We start from the raw sequence: 10,847 nt of genomic DNA on the forward strand, positions 1-10,847 counted from the left end.
TCAAATAACCTAGCTTTACACTTCAAGGAACTAGAAAAAGAAGAATAAACTGAGTCCAAAGTTAGCAGAAGGAAGGAAATAATTAAGATTAGAGCAGAAATAGATGAAGTAAAGACTAGAAAGACAATAAAAAAATGAACAAAACTAAGAACACTTTCTTTTTTTAAAGATCAAAAAAATTGACAAGGTTTTATCTAGACTAAGAAAAAAAAGAGAAGACTCAAATCAATAAAATTAGAAATGAAAGAGAAGACCTTACATTGGATGCCATAGAAATAGAAATGGTCATAAGAAACTACTATGAACAATTATATATTGTCAAATTGAATAACCTAGAAGAAATGAATAAATTACTAGAAATATACAAACTACCAAAATGGAATCATGGATAAACAGAAAGTGTGAACAAACAAATAACTTATGAGGAGATTGAATCAGTAATCAAAAACTTCCTGACGTGTAAAAGCCCAAGATTAGATGGCTTCACTGGTAAATTCTATCAAATATTAAAAGAAGAATTAATGTCAATTCTTCCATCCAAAAAATTGAAGAGGAGGGAACATTTAAAAACTCATTTTTGGGGACCAGCATTACCCTATACCAAAGCCAGACAAGGCACTATAAGACAAGAAAATTACAGACTAATATCCCTGATGAACATAGATGCAAATATCCTCAACAAAATACTAGCAAACAAAATTCAACAGCATATTAAAAGAATCATACATCAAGATAAAGTAAGATTTTTTTCCCCTTAGGATGGAAGGATGTTTCAACATGTGCAAATCAATCAACGTGATACACCACATTAACAGAATGAAGGATAAAAATCATATGATCATGTCAATAGATGGAAAAAAAGCATTTGACAAAATACAACATCCTATCATGATAAAGACTCTCAACAAATAAGGTATAGAAGGAAGGTACCTCAACATAATAAATGCCACGTATGACAAGCCCACAGCTAACATTATACTCAATGGTGAAAAGCCAAAAGCTTTTCCTGTAAGATCAGGAACAAGACAGTGATGTCCATTCTTGCCACTTCTAATCGATACAGTATTGGAAGTCCTAGCCAGATCAGTTAGGGATGAAAAAGAAATACAAGGCATTCAAATCAGAAAGGAAGAAGTACAATTGACTCTGTTTGCAGATGGTATGATCTTGTATATAGAAAACCCTAAGATGCCACCAAAATTTATTAGAACTAATAAATGAAGTAAAGTTGCAGAATACAAAATCAACTTACAAAAATTGGTTGCATTTCTATACATTATCAATGAAATATCTGAAAAATAAATTAAGAAAACAATCCTATTTATCATAGCATCAAAACCAATAAAATATTAGGAATAAATTCAACCAAGGAGGTGAAAGACATGTACACTGATAATTAAACAAATTAGTGAAAGAAATCGAAGACAGAAAAAATGGAAAGGTATCTTATGTACACAGATTGGAAGAATTAATATTTTTAAATGTCCATACTACCCAAAGCAATCTACAGATTCAATGCAATTCCTATCAAAATTCCAATGACATTTTTTCATGGAAATAGATAAAACAATCCTAAAATTCATATGGAACCACAAAAGACCTTGAATAGTCAAAGTCATCTTGAGCAAAAACAAAGCTATAGGCATCACACTGCTTGATTTTAAAATATACTGCAAAGCTATAGTAACCTAAACAATATGGTACTGACATAAAAACAGGCATGTAGACCAATGGAACAGAATAGAGAGCCCAGAAAGAAATCCATTCATTTTTGGTCAACTGATCTTCAACAAAGTTGCCAAGAACACACAATGGGGAAAGGATGTCTCTTCAATAAATGGTTTGGGAAAATTGAATATCCACATGCAGAATAATGAAATTGGACCCTTATCTCACATCATATACAAAAATAAAGTCAAAATGAGTTAAAGACTGAAACGTTAAGACCTGAAATTGTAAAACTGCTAGGAGAAAACAGAGAGAGAAACTCTTGATGCTGGTGTAGGCAATGATTTTTGGATATTATGCCAAAAGCACAGGCAAAAATTCAAAAATCAACAAATGAAATTGCATTGAACTAAAAAGCTTTTGCATAGCAAAGGAAACAATCAACAGAGCGAAGAGACAATCTATGGAATGGGAGAAAATATTTCCAAACCATATATATGATAAGGGGTTAATGTCCAAAATATGTAAGGAATTCATACAACTCACTAGCAAAAAAAGGGAAACAGCTCAATTAAAAAATGGGCAAAGGAACTGAATAGATACTTCTCCATGAAGGCATATAATGGCCCACAGGTACATGAAGAAGCGCTGAGCATCCTTAATTATCAGGGAAATGCAATTAAAATCACAATGAGATATCACCTCACACCTGTTAGTATGGATATTATCAAAAAGACAAAAGAGGGAGCTGGCCTGATGTAGTGGTGGTTAAGTTTGCATGCTCTGCTTCAGTGGCCCGGGGTTCGTGAGTTTGGATCCCAGGTGCGGACCTATGCACCACTTATCAAGCCATACTGTGGTGGTGACCCACATATAAAATAGAAGAAGATTGGCACAGATGTCAGCTCAGCGACAATCTTCCTCAAGCAAAAAGAGGAGGATTGGCAACAGATGTTAGCTCAGAGCCAATCTTCCTCACGAAAAAAAACAAAAAATAAAGACAAAAGATAACAAGTGTTGTCAAGGATGTGGAGAAAAGGAAATCCTTGTGCACCGTTGGTGGGAATGTAAATTGGCACAGACATCATGGAAAACAGTATGGAGGTTCCTCAAAAAATTGAAAATAGAATTATCATAAGATCCCCAATCCCACTGCTGGTTGTATATTTAAAGGAAATAAAATTTGTATCTCGAAGAGATATTTACACTCCCATGTCCATTTTAATCGCAATAGCCAAGATATGGAAACAACTTGTGTCCATCAATGAATGAATGGAGAATGAAAATGTTGTATAGATATATAATGGAATATTATTTATTCATAAAAATGAAGGAAATCTTTCCATTTGTGACAACATGGATGAACCTGGAGAACATTATGCTAAGTGAAATAAGCCAGACATAGAAAGATAAATACTGCTTGATTTCACTTAAATGTGGAATCTAAAAAAGTTAGACTCTTAGAAGCATAGAATGATGGTTACCCTGGATAAGGGGTGGGGAATATGGAGAACTGTTGGTCAAATGGTACAGAGTTTCAAACATGCAGGGTGAATAAATTCTGGAGATGTAATGTACAGCATGAAGACTGTAGTTAGCAGTACTGTATTTTACACTTTAATTTGCTAAGAGTGTAGATAATTGTTCTCATCCCAAAAAAAAAATGTAACTATGTGAGGTGATCAATATGTTAATTAGCATGATTGTGGTAAACATTTCACCATGTATATGTATATCAACACATCATGTCATACATTTTAAATAGGTACAATTTTGATTTAAATATGTCAATTATACCTCAATAAAGCTGAAATAAAACCCAAATCCCATGATTTTCAATATTACAGTACACTGCCTCCCTGATGTCATTTGGGCTTGCTATTCTAGATGGGAGGCAAGATCTAAGTAGTACTAAGGGTTGCATGAGTCCATCGTTTGCCTTTTTTGAGGAGGACATGCTCAGATTCGGAATAGGATTTTTCCTAAGCCATTGTTTCTGGGCAAATGTTCAAGGCAGAATTACCCATAATCTACATTGGGAAGGCTGCAGGGTTGGGATGGGTTGTGCACCAGTGCTTCCTAGCCTGCAAAATCACAGTTTCTAATATACTCTCAGCTAGCCTCTGCGGCTTGATTCCTTGTGGCCTGACTTGTGAGGTCATCTCCAAATAATCAACTCTCCTTTTTGATTTCTATTTCTTCTCTTCCAGCAAGGTAGAGGTCTTACACACATACCCTTGCCGTACCAAACTGTAGAAAGCTAAAGGAATGGTGTTTATCAAGGAAAAGGGACACTATCACAAAACCTTACTTCTCTGTTATAAAAATATCTAAGCTTTGAAGGTCATCGAAATCCACATCCTGTGTCAAATACAGAGCTCAATTATATTTATGTCCGAGTTTGTTCATTTGTGAAGTGTACACAAAATTTCTTATTTATAAAGTACTTCATTTATTTATTCATCAAATATTCACTGTTCATTCCTAAGCCCTTAAAGCGATACTACTTTAGTTTGCTAGTTCTGCTGTGCCAAAGTATCATACCACAAACTGGGTGGCTTAGAACAACAGAAATTTATTCTCTCACAGTTCTGGAGGCTAGAAGTCCAAAATCAAGTTGTCAGCGGGACTACGCTCCTTCTGAAGGTGTTAGGGGAGGATCCTTCCTTGCTTCTTTGTAGTTTCTGGTGGTCTGCTGACAATCTCTGGCATTCTTTGGCTTATAGATGCATCACTCCAATCCTCTGTCTTCACATGTTCTCCCTGCGTGTCTTCACATGGTCTTCCCTATGTGCATATCTATTTCTTTGTCTAAATTTCCTCTTTGTGTAAGGACACCAGTCATATTGGATTAGGGCCCACCCTAATGATCTCATTTTGATTACCTCTCTAAAGACTCTGTTTCCAAATAAGGTCGCATTCTGAGGTAGTAGAGGTTAGGACTTCAACATATCTTTTTTGGGGAATATGATTCGACCTATAGCAGATGCCAAGATAAATAAAGCACAGTCCTTGATGTCAAAGAGATTCCTATTTAGGGGAGATTAGCTGTACAGAAGTAACTTCTACAAAGCATCAGGCAAGGATTTTAAGTGAATGACCATGCCAGTTCTGAGGAGAGAGCTCACTTTGAATGGGGAAAACATGGAAGGAATATGATTGTGAGCTCCTGTTGTGTAACATAGAGGACAATTTCCAGTGTATATTAGGAAGTATTTTTAAATAGGTTGCAATAAATTACTTTTAGTGTCCATTCTATAGCTGGCATATCTCTGAACACTCCTGTCCCCACAATAGTCCCTCTCTAGCCCCCTTAGCCTGCCTTGTTTATCACAATACTAAACACAGTCTGACATATTATGTAGTTAATTGTTTATCTACCCCTAGTAAAATGTAAGCTGTTTGAAAATAGGGCCCTTGTCTATCATACCTACCGCTATATCCCCAGTGACTAGATCAGTGCCTGGCACATAGTAGGTGCTCAATATATGTATGATCAATGAATAAATAAATGAATGATCCAGTGCACAGCTTGAAATAGCAGCTTGTCAGATGGTTTCTTTCAGTTCCTTCTCCTGAGAAGGATCGAGAAGGCACAGTGGCCTTTGGGCCTAGCAACTACCTCTAGTGGTGAGAGAGTCTCCTCACAGTGTACCAGTGTAGGGGATTAAAATTAAAGCTGCTAAGTAATTAAGGAGCTAAAGAAGGTGGTGAGCCCTTCCATGGTGGCCAGCACTGTCTTGTCAGGTAAGAGGAGAAACAGAATTTGGCTGCCAGGACTCATTTACGTAATTCCATTCCTTTTTTCCTCTTGGCTGTTCTTCATAAGTTAAAAGCCTATGTGCAGCAAACCCCTGCAGTTTCCACAGCATGACAGTCAGGAGGAACCGTGTGGCCAGAAAGCTTTGCAGTACAACACAAATGGAGGGGTTCAGTAGCTCCGCAGTGCCTACTCTTTCACTTCACTATCAGACAATGGCACAATTACAAGCAATTTCTTATTAGATGTTTGAAAACTATTGTAAAAAGCCAGCACCATTTGCCAAAAGTAATTTAATGAAATTGGGAATAATTGTGCCCCTGAACTGAAGTTTTGTGATTTGCCCACATTTAGATGACTCCATGGAAATTATTGACAAATGAATGAATAAAAACACATAGACAAAAATCTCTGTGCAGTTGGTGGAAACGCATGGCGTCAATACTGAAGGCCACGGATCTTTAATAACTTAAAGTGAAATTTTTGACAAATGGATAGGAAGTAAGCTAACATTTGCTTGATAGAACGCAAAACACAATGACAAAGGAAAATAAGATATCTTAAGGCTCAAGAATCCATTTGATTTTTTGACTGGGAGTTGATAACAGTTGTAAATTTCAAATGTTGGTTAATGGCGTTTTTTAATTACTTAATAAATATGACAGCAATAAAGCAAGTTTTCACCAATTTGGATGAGGGAAGTTTTAAATTTGTTGAAACTTTAGTTTATAGCATAGTTTTAAAGAAATGGAGTTTCTTTACTTTTTCATACACACAGTAGTTACATAGGCCAACTAACTATCGCCTTGTCTGTAAAACCCAATATTTTCCATGAGTTGACGAGAATGATTTATTATTAACACCTGAATTGTTTGTAAATTGATGCTTGATTATAGTAGGCCCTCTGATGGGGTTTCAACATTCCTCTTCACTTTTGTTTATTGATATGTTACTGGTTTAGCAATCCTATCCCTGTGTTTTATTTTCTTTTTTATCAAATGACTTTACTTTTTCGTAAATGCTTGTTTATTTAAACAAAATCAAGAAATACAGAAGTACAACAGAGGGGGACATCACCTCAAAGCCCATTACCCAGAACACCATCATTAACATTGGTGAATATCATTCCATATATCTCTCTATGCAAATATACAAATGGCTGGATGTCTGGATAGATGCATAAAGCAGTTTTATAAAAATGGAATTATACTGTATTCATTTTAAAATTAAAAGAAGTACATTGAAGTTAACTTGAATTTAGTAGAAGAAAAAGAATTCAAAGTAAAATTGAAAAAATTGCCAAGGTTAAGCAAAATAATTATTCAAGTATTATTTTTTATGTTTTTTAAGCTCCATGGGAGATTTTTAGAGAGTAGTTGTTACTTATTTTTATTTTTTAAAGGCTATTAGCATTTAGATTGACTTCTAAAATCCTAATTCCCATAACTGTTTAGTTTTAATTCTCCATTTAAAAGCATTCGGTGCTTACCATTAGTTTTTTGGCCACAACTTCTCCATCCTCAAATTCTATGTTTGTATTAATCTCTTAGTTGACTGGTTGCATCTTCAAGTAATTTTTTCAGGTAGGGCTCATGGTAGCCCTTGAATGTGTGCATGCTTGAAGAAGCCTTTTGCTTTTATACACAAAGGGCAACTTGATTGGTTATAAAATTATATGCCATGTTTTTCCCCCCTCTCAGGATTGCAGAAATGGCATTGAGTGTTGTGCTTCATTTTACCATGACTTCTCCACCCATCTTTTGTCTGGCTAGATTTCATCATCATTTTTATAAGAGTTCTCTATTCCCAAGATCCCTTCATGTTGAATGTTGCTATAGAGAAGTCTGAGGCCAGCCTAACATATTTCTTTCTCTTTTGCAAGTACCTTTTTCCCCTTGTCTGGATGACCAAAGAATTCCTGAAGGCAGTAAGTAATGGCGTCTACTCTCAACAATTCAGTCTTGACTTTTCTCTGGGCTGTCTATCCATCCCATTAGTGTGATTTTGACCAGATGATGGGTATTAGAAAGAATTTTAAAGCTTTTATTAATACTTTTTCCCTGGGTACTACCTCTGCAGGTTGTGGTTGGGTCAAATTTCTTGCTATAGCACCCTAGAATATCAGAATCTTTTTTTTCCCATTGGCCATGACTTTTTGGAAGTGTTTGGCATGAGGTTATATCCTTATGTTAATTTGCTGCTGGTAAATTCACCACTCTTCCATTTTTATTGTTTAAAATATTGTTGTTGTTTCTCATTGCATGAGATAACTTTCCTTCATTCTTCTGACTTATCTGGAAGTAGAACACAATACTTGTTTCTCTGATTTTTCCCATCACTTTATTCTAAAAATTTTCAAACGCATAGCAAAGATGAAAGAATTTTACAGTGAATACTGTTATACTCACTTGATCAATGCCCAGTTGAGAGACAGAAACTACATCAGAATTTTGAACAGTGAAATTTAATACAAAGAATTGTTAACCAAGTGAAAGCTGGCTAAGTATAGGCAGTCATCACTTCTCACATTAGTGCAGAACCATGAAAATGACAGTGCAAGCTGAAACTTTGCAAAATGATCTTAATAATCAATGAAGTGAATTATGATTGCATTTAAATTTTTGTCAAAATATTTAAAAATTCTCTTATTGTCTGTTTTAAATGTATAAGGGAATAAAAATAGCAAAACTAATATTTATTTAGTATACTGTAATTTAAAATATTAGAAACATTGAGTATTAAAGTGTTTTATTTTTTTGTAAAAGCTTAACAAGAGTAGTTTGAATAGTGCTTGCCTTCTTCTTCTTGGCGTACAACTTATGATATGGAACAAGCCTTGGTGAATTGTCATACTCTTAAGTTTGTATTAGCTTCCAATATTGTGTCCTTTGCACTTTCAGTGTTGTCAAATATCTCTAAGATTTCCTTTAATGTGTAAGTTCTTGCTGGCATCACTTGTGGGATATCTTCATCTTTTTCATGACAACAACTTTCCACATTTATTTCAATAATTTCACCCTCACTAAGTTCCTCTGGCTGCATCTCTAGGGTTTCTCGAATGGCAACAGTGTCAACGTTCCCAGGGTTAGCTGTTTCTTCTATAACTTCATTCATGCTTGATTCTAATTTCACTTCTACCATTATCACTTTCTGTTCTTTTTGTTTCTTTGCTGTACTTTCATCTTTGTTGACCAATTCTCTTTCAATTATCCATTTTTGTAAAATATCACATGGGTTTATCACTGGGAGACAAAGATTCAACACAACTACATGCTTTGCTGTCTGTGCATGAACTGAATAATCATATGTACAGTGACCAATCACTGACAGACTTTGAAAGAAGTGGCATGATTTGTCAGTGATCATAATGTGCATCTGTTATTTGTATAGTGATTTGTAGACTGAAGAGCGACCAGTGAAGTTTGTACTTTATGCAATTACTCAGTTACTATACCCTTGTAACTAAAATTCAAACTGTGTTGTTAGGGAACTGGTGTTATTTAACTAAATTGTGGCAAATCACAGCCTTACAAAGTCGGGTCTGTCTCTACTAATATGGATAAAAAAAGAATTTTAATGTATAACTGAAGTATTAACTGCAGAAAGAAGCCACCACTCTAGGACTGAAGGAAAATTGACCATCTGACCTTCCTTTAAGTTCTGAGATTCAGATATCTGAGGAGTTGTAACTGTGAAAAGAAGCATAACTTCTACTGCTGTGAATAAAGAAGAGGACACTCTAGAACCATAAGAGCAGTTATGGAGAAGAAGAAAGTTGCTGGAGGCTGCCAAGAACAACCTGCCACCATGGGGAACACTACACATATCAGCTGCATCTGAAACACTCACTGATTCAGAGACAAATTACAAACAAGAAAAAAATAAAAAGGAAGTACTTTTGTCTATCTCCAGGCTTGCAGTCACTTTCTTGCACCCACTATTGGCAGAGTGAGACTGGGGACCAGTTGACAAAGGAGAGAATGAGTTGCAGAGTCTAGCTCCAGAATCACAAAATGGGGCCAAGGAGAGTTGGGTTGGAGCTATTAGGCAAGAAATTATTGACACATCCATTTCCCTGATTCTACCATTAACATTTCCTTATACTTGTTTTATACATATCTATCTACTGGCACATCACCTTTATTCATTCATCAATTCATCATATTTTTGATGTATTCCAAAGTAAGTTGCAGACATCAATAGACTCCCCCGTAAATAGTTCAGCATGCATAGTATTAACTCGAGTTTGATATTTGAGATTTTTCAATTTTAAAAATTGTAAAATTTTTAAATACACAAATGCAAAATTAAATTAAATGCACAAATTCACTGATTTTTGAAAAATTTATACATCTGTGTAACCCTAATCCCTATTAAGATATAAAATATTTTCATTGGCCCCAGGAAGTTCCCTCATGCCCCTTTCCCAGTCAATCTTTTACCCCTGCCCCCAGGCACCAATGTTCTGATTTTTATTTCACTATAAATTAGTTTCACCTTTTTTAGAACTCCATCGAGATGGAATCATAGAGTATGTACTCTTCTTCTGTGTCTGGCTTCTTTCCCTGAGGATGTTTTTGAGATTTATCTATTTCTTTGGTCAATATCAATAGTTCATCCCTTTTAAATGTTGATGAGTGTTGCATAGTATGGATATGTCATAGTTTGTTTATTCATGCTCTTATTAATGAACATCTGGGCTATTTCCAGTTTTGGCTATTGTGAATAAAGCTGCTATGAATATTCTTGTACAATTTGTCTGGTTTTTAAAGATAAGGCCAAATCTGTGTGTGTGTGTGTGTGTGTGTGTGCGCGCGCGTACTTTCTTACAACATCCTATATGTGATTGGGAATAAAAGTACTTGTGTTCTAACACAAGGAGCATTATCCCTATTCTAAAATTTAAAAAACAAAAATTTTATCTGTGTTTACTGATCAGGCTAGAGGAAAGCATTTGAATACAATCAATGGTGACTGGCTAAATCAATGTTCCCCCTCACAAACTGATGTGTATGTGTAGACATTGCCTCAATCTCTTATTACTTCTCATTTGTTTTAGTTGTGTATTTCTCCTGTTAAGAGAAACATGCACAACAAATAATGACAGATACATACAATGGAAACTTTGTTTTCTTTATTTTTTCTTTAATACTACTAATAGTCATTCTTACACAATCATACACAACATGCACGATGTGGGATTTACTCTTAAAATATTAATTTTAGTGTTTTTGTATTGAAAAATATTTGATAACAATGATTTTAAAATTTTGATTAATATGGTATGGGCTCAAACATTTTTGTCAATTAAATAAAAATTGAGAAGTTTGTCTGTCTTTGTTTTACTAATTGGTGGAAATTAATCAGTGATCTCTCAATGAAACTAAAATCTAAATGTGTTAAAAGGCTTAGCGAAGAA

General features: G+C 34.9%; 1 long non-coding RNA gene across 2 annotated transcripts in view; it reads left to right on the forward strand.

Moving 5' to 3' along the window:
- Nucleotides 1-10,230, forward strand: part of LOC131400131 (uncharacterized) — a 28,297-nt gene extending 18,067 nt beyond the window's left edge. Inside the window, exons 2-3 of one of the 2 annotated variants that reach the window (XR_009217308.1) lie at nucleotides 7,311-7,355; nucleotides 9,031-10,230. This is a non-coding gene — a long non-coding RNA (uncharacterized LOC131400131). The remainder of the gene's footprint in view (nucleotides 1-7,310; nucleotides 7,356-9,030) is intronic. The other variant, XR_009217307.1, reaches the window with a different exon arrangement.
- Nucleotides 10,231-10,847: the final 617 nt, after the last annotated feature.

Source organism: Diceros bicornis, chromosome X (assembly GCF_020826845.1).
Source record: "Diceros bicornis minor isolate mBicDic1 chromosome X, mDicBic1.mat.cur, whole genome shotgun sequence".
Taxonomy (NCBI): domain Eukaryota; kingdom Metazoa; phylum Chordata; class Mammalia; order Perissodactyla; family Rhinocerotidae; genus Diceros; species Diceros bicornis.